The sequence below is a fragment of the Amphiura filiformis genome, chromosome 1, assembly GCF_039555335.1.
Source record: "Amphiura filiformis chromosome 1, Afil_fr2py, whole genome shotgun sequence".
Taxonomy (NCBI): Eukaryota; Metazoa; Echinodermata; class Ophiuroidea; order Amphilepidida; family Amphiuridae; genus Amphiura; species Amphiura filiformis.
The window spans coordinates 65062571-65072848 of NC_092628.1; the positions used below are offsets into that span (position 1 = coordinate 65062571).

The following is a 10278-nucleotide window of genomic DNA, read 5'->3' on the forward strand; positions in this document are numbered from 1 at the left end:
CGCGAGTCTCGTCCGCGCGAGACTCGCGCGTCGGCGCCGCGTTCTCGCACTACGCCATCGCTTGCGTAAACGACGCAGAGCCACGCACTTACGTACCAGAGACCAGTGGACATGACGACAAAAGGTACATGGACGGGTCGCGGGTACGGGGTTATGATAAGAAATGCCCACATACGGGAAAAAGAAATTGGCAGATAAAAAGATTAAAAGAGGGAGTTAAGGGAAAAACTGTACCATATAAATCGCCATCGCGGCCACAGTATTAGGTCACCTAATACAGTGATTCTTCCCGTTTAAGTGCTCCCGTTTACTCAACTAACTAAATTATAAATTATTGCACTGTACCTTGGCCATGTCAACGATCAACGAGTCTTTCAGTTCGACCTCCATAACTTTTGCAGCCAGCATGTCCTGCAAAAGATAATTGTTAAACATGTTGTTAAATTGGTTCACATGATGTGATTATTTGATAATCAGAGGCGGTGCTATGTGCACCTCTTCCCCCTTTGCTTTGCCCCGCCCCCACATACCCCAGGGTAAAAATGTTTTTTTAATTGGCAAAATGTCCACTTCGGGGATAATAATAATAATAATAATTAATAATAATAATAATAATAATAATAATAATAATAATAATAATAATAATAATAATAATAATAATAATAATAATAATAATAAATTTCAAAGTATCTAGAGTCTAGGGTTTCAATGATCTTTCAGTTTCACCAATGTATGATTCTGAACACTGGCCGTTCAGGGTTTTCCCCTGACAGGGGATGTAATAAATTGGTCCGGTAATGTCGTTCTTCTCAGTTTTGTCTTTAGGCGAGACAAGTAGCTGCCTCAGAGTTTGAGTGGGTTTAAAGCAAACTCTGATACCGTAGGTGCCGAAAATTCTTTGCAGAGCTTCGGAAGTTCCTTTAACGTATAGACTATGCCATAGTCGATTTTTGATAAATAAAAATACGTTATTAATCATGATGAACGCATTCAGTTGAACTCGAATTTATACTGATATTTATTACATCAAAATACTAGTATAAAATGGTTATGAAAAAGTTTATATAATTATATTTGTGACAGTAAAAGTAAAGTATACGTAGGCTTATATTATTGAATGCAACATATCATAATGGCATAACTGTAATGGCACTCCAATACTGAACAATTCTAATTTTAGAATCTGCCAGTTTATTACGATTTAAAATCGACTATGGACTTTCACTTTTAAGCAGAACTTTACCCAGGACTCACACACTGTCAATCATACTTGTTTATCAATAAAATCTAACCACAAGACTAAGCATGGTGGTACAATACGCGCTAGATGCATACGTTCATCCACCAGCACAAAAGCGCCGCATTCCCTAGATAGTTGTGTACCATGTATAGTTATAATGGTACCAGTACGCGTCGGGAGGATTTAAACAATAACGAGATCTGGGCGACCAATCACAAGCCAGATTCATTTTTAAAGATGCATTACATCATCACCAATTTTAGTTAGGCCAGAAATTGGCCTAACTCTCAAGGCAAAGTCAGTAGTCCACTTGGGAAGCTAACATACAGAGGGAGTACGGTGACTGAAAAGATGATCAGTTGTGAAAATCTATCAATTGTGCACAAATGATTTAAATCGGAGTTTTAAGCTTAAATGCAATATCCAAAGTATGCACATTCATGACAATGGGCAAGTGGACTACGGAGTAGTCTATTTAACGTAGGGCAGAACTACTTGTCCTTTTGTCTCAACATTTGTATTCTTCTGGTTACTGTTCTTGGATTTCACTTCTTTTGCTTTCTTAGGTTTGTCAAAGGACCAGTTCGGATAACCGCACTTCTTTAATGCACTGTTAATGTGTAATTTCTCCTCCACTGTGTCCTCTTGTTCAGATATGATACTGTCCGCTCTGTGGTGAAGAGTCTGGATTACACCCAGTTTATGCTGTACAGGATGATATGAATCAAAGTTCAAATACTGATCCGTGTGGGTCGGTTTCCTATAGATTTTGATCTATAAAGGAGGTGGGGGGGGTCAATCCATGTGTCTGATAGGTAGGGGTCACTGAGCAGATTTCCATCTTGTAATAATGTGTACATCCATATCAGGAGGGTGGGCTTGTCGGCTGCTGCATTTGTCTCTTTTCATTTGTTGGCTTTGGGTGGATGCCGGACTCGTCCCGGGTCCCAGTCACTTGGGGTCGACCCCGGGTTGGGAATGTTTGCTGTATTCCTTCTTGTGGGCAATGTGGCTTGGGGATGATTTGGAGTGGCCTCCGCGTGGCATGGGTCTGGTTTTTGTTCCTGGCTCGTTGGTGGGGGGAGACACATGTGGTGGCTGGCGGGTGCATCCTTGTGATGTGGATGTACACACAATGTGTTTAAACAGTGCAATTGTATATCTTTTTATGTAATTGCCCCAATGGGTTGGAGGAGTCACACCTTTTGGTGACAGTGTCTTGATGCTTCTGACTCTTCCTGGCTAGCCCATTGGGTCTTTTTATTTTACTTTTATTTCCTTTTGTATGTATTGCGTAATTTTACTTTGCTTTTTTATGTATTTTAGCCGAATTTGTAAAATAAAATAAAATAAATAATTTTTAGCGTACCGTCCTCTTGGATGACTGTATGAGTATCGAGGAATGCGAGTGACCTAAAACTTGATGTCCGGATCGATTGAGTTGAAGTGACTCGTAAACTCCTCCGCGTATTGTTTCATTAACTTTGCATGGGTGTCGTCCACACCCCGTCCACATAACGGAACCACCACAAAGGGGGTGGGGAGCTGATCTTATAGCTTCCTGTTCTAATTGTTCTATTATAAGTTGCAGACGTTCGGGGATACAGGTGACCCCATAGCCGCGCCATGGATTTGCTGATAGTGATTTCCATTATAAACAAAGTAAGTACAATTCAAACACACTTCAAAGAGTTTTACCAAGTTGATTTGGATGCATGAGGTCAAAATTGACCGGGACGCTAGATACTTTGAAAGGGGTGTGAAGGAGTCAATTCACATCAGAGTCAACCAACCATCTCTCAACCGTGACGGGGGCCGATACAAGTTACCAAGAGTGTACGACCGGGTTTTGGGGTCAAGTGTCCAAAAGGTCACTGATCCCAAACTTGGGTTGCTAGTCTCCAGATGAAAGTCAAAGTTGTGACCGAAAATTTGAGGTACGTCTTAATTTTGTGTTGAGATCATCAGTTTAAATTCCAATTAATAATACATGTAATAATAATAATAATAATAATAATAATAATAATAATAATAATAATAATAATAATAATAATAATAATAATAATATTAATAATAATGGTACATGAACGTATGGAACAGAGTTAAACAAGAAAACCACCGGGGTTTTCGATAAAAAAGCAGGAGAACATCCGTGGGCCCGTCACACGCAATTCCAGGTTTCCACCTTGCACACTAATATTAAAAACTAACGATGTGATAAAAATAAGGGAAGAGGTTGCTAGTACTTCACCCTTTAGGGATACACAGATCCAACTATTATACAAATGGCAAGGCATCAAATGACAAGGCATCAAATCTGCGTTCACTAAACAGATTGCACTAATAACACATGGTAACAGGGGAAAGGTTACTAAACCTTCACCCTTTATGGACTCCCGAACTTGATACATCATGTATCAATGACAGGGCAAACAAAAGAGATTAGATCAAATCTATATTTTTCTGGCTCTTGCCAATGCATGATACGAAAATAAGTACAAACTTTCCCCATATAATGTCGCTATGACGTCATAATGTGAGCGCATCCTTGCAAAATTGGGAAATTCTGGTTATGTACAAAAATATAGGCAAAATTGGGAAATTCTGGTTATGTAAAAAAGTATAGGCAAAATTGATTTTTGGCTAACAATTTATTGTACGAAATTTTTACAGAGTTTTCGCCTATATATAAAAGGAAATTACCCGGTCCAACTCCGGGTAAGGTGCGTGTGCTGGGGTAACTTGTTCTCCTGTCACTAAAAGACCCCCTTCAAACAAATTGTTTAGGACTTTATCAATTTTTTTCAAATTTTCGAAAAATTTTTATCAACTTTTATATCTTGACCCAAATTTTTTCCCAGTCTCACTGAATGACTCCCTTCAACCTTCTCTCTGAAAGACCCCCCGTTTATAACAAAAACACTGCAGACACATTGAATGATGATGTTAAAATGTTATTGCAAAATATTTGGCAAACATCTAATAACATTATGTTAGAATGTTTAGCAAGTTTTCAAAAATCTATCTAGATAAGGACCAAATGGTTGACGGAAGAAGGGGTCAGTAAAATTCACTCATATTAAGTCTGTCACATTCCTATAGGCTCATTCTTCCTGTGCAGTAAAGAAATCAGTGTTTTTACTTTAAGAAAAAGGCCTATAGTTAAAAGAATATGCATATTTCATCAATTTTGTCCGCCTATAAATTCACGTTTCTTAACATAAAAGTCTGCCATTCCTTTTTATCCTTCATATTTCGTACCAATGTTATACAGTCCCTTCTCATGACGTCACCTTTTTTCTAGGCCAAATCTGTCTCGTTCGAAGGAACTCGCCGCTTAAGTTGGTTTTTGCGGAATATAAATTTTAAACGTCTTATTTTCTCAAAAAAGGAGTCATTTTCATTGTCCTCATAATATTAGCTTGCCAATAATATGATGTTGTCCGAGCAATATATGACCTTTAAAACTAGTTGCGGTTTAGCGTTGGATATTTTGAAACAGATTCAATCATCATTCATTAAAGCTTTATAATAATTGCTAAAATCCAGACGATAATGTATCAATTAGAATTGGATATGATGTCGACAGTGTTTTTATAACGAAAAACATACACACACAAGTACATCCAGATTCCAACTAAAGTTTTTTTACGACAAAAAACCTAAAACACAATGATTTTATTTTACAACTGTGAGGGGCCATGCCTGTTTGTTATAACCAAGATGTAAGCTAACACCTTAAAGGCTGTCCAACAGAAAACAGCAGGCATTTGAAACATCGCATTTTGACCTAAAAATTAGGAAAAACTAGAAAAATAACGTTCTCCCTGTTAAAAACTAGAAACACTGCAAATCTCTTTTTTCATGAAATATGACAAGAAATGTGTTAGTTAGATACTGACAAAAAATGAAAGTGAAAATACTAACATCTACAGGTTAGCAGTGTCATAATATGTCTTTGTTAAAAAGATTCATCAGGTTTGTTCCGTAAATAAACGTTTTGGATTTTTAGTTTGACAAAACCAAGTGAATACTCACTACAATATTTCGTCGTACTCATCGGAGGAATTCATCAGGTATGACTGATATGGTCATCTGATCCACTTTCCCGGCAAACAAGTTTTAGTGGTTTCCCAGAGGATGATTTAAGGAAGCCCCATCATGCAGTGTAAAAGTGTTATCACTAGAGTTTCAACTGCTAGTTTACTTTACAAATCCCATTGAACTCTGTGCAAAAGATGTTGTTTTAGAATTGCCCGTGTGTCATTATTACTTGGTCGATTTCAGATCTAAAGTGATGTATGCATGAAGGATAATTCACACCTTCTGTAGATAACATAAAATGTGAAATCGACCAAACTTTTGAAGGTGTTTTTATTGTAAATATATCTGTGCAAATTCAAACTTAACCATGCACGTGTGTATGCAGTGGGCGGGCAGTGGTGTCATGTTCACTCACACAGCTGTGCTAACCGCAAGACTTGCCGGGAAGTGCTTAAATCATCCTCTGGTGGTTTCCGGTGTTCACCAGACCCTAAACAGAGTGAGGAGGGCGCATACCTCTTAAGTCACGTCTAAGATCCACTACTAAAGTCTGCAAAAGCGACTAAGGAACACCGGAAACCACCCAAACTTGTTTGCCAGTAAAGTGGATCAGCTGACCATATCAGTCATACCTGATGAAGTCCTCCGATGAGTAGGACGAAATATTGTTGTGAGTATTCACTTGGTGTTGTCAAACTAAAAATCGAACATTTCCATAATTATGTCTTTGTTCTTGATTTTAAGATTGTGTTTCATAGGCGTTAAATTCACGAAAACTCAATGTTTTGTAAAATATAATCTAGAAACACTTTTATTTTTTAATGCCCACCGTTGAAGTTGGTATAACTAAAGGTAGTCGGGTACTTCATAAAAATGAAACAAATTTGCAGACTCCCTTCTTCCGAAATTGTTTTAAATTGTGTGGTGGTAAGCTTGATTTACACTCAGAGGATGATTTTTAAAAGCACTTCCCAGCAAGATTCTTAAAAGCACTTCCCAGCAAGTCTTGCGGTTAGCACAGCTGTGTGAGTGAACATGACACCACTGCCCGCCCACTGCATACACACGTGCATGGTTAAATTTGAATTTGGACAGATATATTTACAGTAAAAACACCTTCAAAAAGTTGGTCGATTTCACATTTTATGTTATCTACAGAAGGTGTGAATTATCCTTCATGCATACATCACTTTAGATCTGAAATCGACCAAGTAATAATGACACACGGGCAATTCTAAAACAACATCTTTTGCACAGAGTTCAATGGGATTTGAAAAGTAAAGTGGCAGTTGAAACTCTAGTGATAACACTTTTACAGTGCATGATGGGGCTTCCTTAATTCATCCTCTGATTTACACTTAAAACGTTTTATACCCTTATTATAACCCGACATTTAATTGTTTTCTGTAAAAGTTTTTGTGTTTGCTGGGTGTTTTTTACTAGCTACGCTTATTTCCTAGCATTTTGAGAAACATGCATTATCAAATGAGACATTTTTACCTTTAAGCTTCCTCTAGAACAATAACTATAGACGATGCATACGATTGGGTTATCTACGCATGCGCCATAAAATCGTGCTATATTCTCATGATCAGCCATTACATTCTGGAAGAAAATAAAAATATAGCAAATTATTAGTAAAACATTAATACTGCTGCTATACCAATACTAATGGCAGAAGTCTACGGCTGCTACTACTTCTATAATAATAACAACAGCAGCAGCTTTTTTTTTTATAATAATAGTACTACTACTGCTACTACTTCTACTACCACTACCACTACCACTACCACTACCACTACCACTACCACTACTACTACTACTACTACTACTAGTCTACTACGGTGCAATATATCCTCTGCCTAAAATGCACAATTTACATATCAAAATGCATTAATATTACATTTTGGGTATCATTGACTAAAATGCATATAGACGAATCCAACGAGCCAAGTGATGGCCAGAATTCAGCCGGCCATTACTGGTTCCCGTCTGCACCAAACTGGTATTGTTACTGCCCAATTGGGTAGATTAAATCCGCTTAAAAATCGATGTTGAATTGTATTGTGTTGTAAACTTTCACCATTCTTTTGTCTACGTGTACCACGGGTGATGGAATGCAGTTTAATATTCCCGCATCATTTCACATTTTAGGTGAGATAGACCTAAGGGGGGCAGCTATGGCTGCCATTGAGGTGTAGGAATGCGTGAAATTGGATTCGTCTATACGCGTACATTTTAAACAACCTGTAGTAGTGATGCGCAGTAAATATTAGTCTTTTCACATTCAAATAGCGCCCTCTGTTTTTTGTAAGTAGAGCTGTTTCCGAATTAATAATTCCTTTAAAAAGGGAATGGGCGCCCAATGAGAGCTTTGATGTGATGTGCTGAAATCTAGGGGGGGGGGGCTACTTTGGAGGTGACGCGTATGTAGGGCTGTTAAGACCACCTTTTTCACCATCGCTGTCACCAAAAGAGCCCATTAGCAGCACATGCTGTGTCACCCAAAGACCCCATATTGTTCCTTTAGATCTGTCACCCAAAGATCTAGACCCTTATTTCCATCTGAACAGCAACGAGCCTTGTCTATCACTAATTTGGTTAATATAACAAAGCCATTTGAAGTCATTTAGAATTATAAATTCAATTTTCGAAGCTTCTTTAGGTTCTCACACAAAGACCCCAATTCAATTTTCGAAGCTTCTTTAGGCTCTCACACAAAGACCCCATTAAAAAAAGTTATATTCTCACCCAATGCCCCCCCGCCAAATAATTTAGGTCCAAACGGATCTACTCTCTAACCCAAATGACCCCATATATATATATATATATATATAATTGAATTAACTTTTAGCGTTTGAAACTAATGTAGTTCGCTAAAGCTGATTGGCTGGAGGAGGTTAGATTGCATGCAACAACCTTGAAAGTAGAGCATGTCTCTACTTTTTTGCATGTTGCTCGGGGTATCAATTTCACCTTGCAAATCCAAGGTACACGATGCAATCTTGTTGCAAGGTGCTCTGATGTGGTCTGCAACAGACAATTGCTTGGGAAATTGCCTCGTGTCTGTTCAGCTTTAGAGTGGTTTGATGAGACAGGTGCTGCGTTCAATTCCTAGACCTATTTGCTCTATGACAGTGAATGGAATTTGTCAGAGTGATAACATGAGTGGTCACCGTAGCGGGCCTGGAACGTGTAATACCCAGCGACTTAAAATGTATGTACTATAATAGAGGGAGTACGGTGACTGAAAAGATCGGATGTGAAAATCTATCAATTGTACACAAATTAATACAAATCAGAGTTTAACTTTTATATAACCAGAGTATGCACAATGGGCAAGTGGACTATGGAGAAGTCTACAAGAGGACAAAATTGTTCCGTCTGCATGCACGACTTCACCGGGATGGGACAAAGTGAAGAAAAATGTACATGTTTAATTCAAATATGATCACAATACGGATAATGTTGGCGCTCAATATGTTAAATGCCAGGGAAGTCCCCCGTACACTTCGGCATACCAATAATTAACATTTTATTTTTCTTTCCGATCACTTTAAGCATGCAATAAAGAGATACTCTTTCTTCAATGCTTTAAAGCCATAATGTACGATTTCCTTCAAATTCTAATTTTGTTATTCTTCATTCAATGTTGAAGTTCATATTTGTAATAACTGCCAGGAAGGGTTACTGTCCATTTTATTTACCTACAAAGACAACAAATTTGCCCGATTCCATTTAGGAGCAAGTTGGGAAATGTGTAAACATTACAAATATGCAAAAAAAAATCAGGTTTGAAGAATTTCATATTGTAGATATCGTTATGTACAATTCGCAGTATTTTGGTCATTTGTTTATATCGCTTTGTTGATAGTTATCATGGTTATAGATACGATAATATCATGAATATTCAAACATACCGATTTTAGTTCAAGAATAACCGCTTGGCTTAGTTCAATCCTTCGTTTGTCAATTTTCTTCACGCTAACTTGATGACCCTGTTGACGAAATAGTTAAAATATTATTTGCAAGTTAAGACACATATTTCAGGAGCAGAGGTATCTCATTTCATTGTAAGATCCTGTAACCAATTGGCAATACTCGTCATATTAGAGAGTTTGCGAAATGCGGGTTGAAAATACTTCGGCTATGTTAACTTCATATGGGGCTGTGGAATGATTATGAGCATCCGGGCGGGGGTAAAATTTCCAAACGGCGTGCAAAAAAAGCTTGCCACCTCCTCACAGCTTGCCCCTCCCCCCCCCACTCTTTCCCCACCCCTTTGCACATGCCAAATCTTTGGGATCCCGATTTGGGAACCTTAAATGGTCTAGATATCGATATTGGATATTTAAGTGTTTCCGTAGCCCTTTTAGAGCGTTTTATTTAAGGGGGAGCCATATATTCCAGAAAATAGGGTCTTTTGGCACTTACATTGAGGAGAAAAATATGCTTTTTGTTTCACTCAAATCGGGCATTGGGCTCTCAAGTTATCGTCAATTTGAGTGTGCCAATTCACGCAAATGCAAGTCCAAAAACAATTTTAAAAAAACCAAAGAAAATAAGATCTTGTAATTTCTTTTGTTTTTTATTGTTTTTCAGCCGGCTATATTTAACATTTTCTCCTTTAAAAGGAACACATTACAGGCCTAGAAACAGTAAATAAATTCAAGTACCTTAGGAATCAGTATGCAAAATTGTATTGATGCCTGAAATAATTTGCATAATATGCAAATTATGTGTTTCTAGGTTTTAAAGGCGTTTTTCTCAAATGGCTGTTTGACGACAAACCCCGGAGTTTTTCTCGTTAATGGAAAGTAGTAGGAGGTTGTAATCCGGACATGTTCTTCTGGCAACCATACTGCAATGCGTAACTTAGCCCTTTTTTTGTGGCGGTACGATATGTTTTGAAATTTTGCCCGATTTTGGCCAAAATTTCAATTTTTTTTATTTTCGCATCACAAAATGACGCTTGAAGTGTTAAAACATCTCAA

General features: G+C 37.8%; 1 long non-coding RNA gene across 1 annotated transcript; it reads right to left on the reverse strand.

Moving 5' to 3' along the window:
* Nucleotides 1–347: 347 nt before the first annotated feature.
* LOC140151072 (uncharacterized) lies at nt 348–9282 on the reverse strand. Its single transcript, XR_011858895.1, has 3 exons — nt 9205–9282; nt 6785–6889; nt 348–411 (listed from the first exon to the last, which is right to left on the reverse strand). It is a non-coding gene; the product is annotated as an uncharacterized lncRNA (long non-coding RNA).
* Nucleotides 9283–10278: the final 996 nt, after the last annotated feature.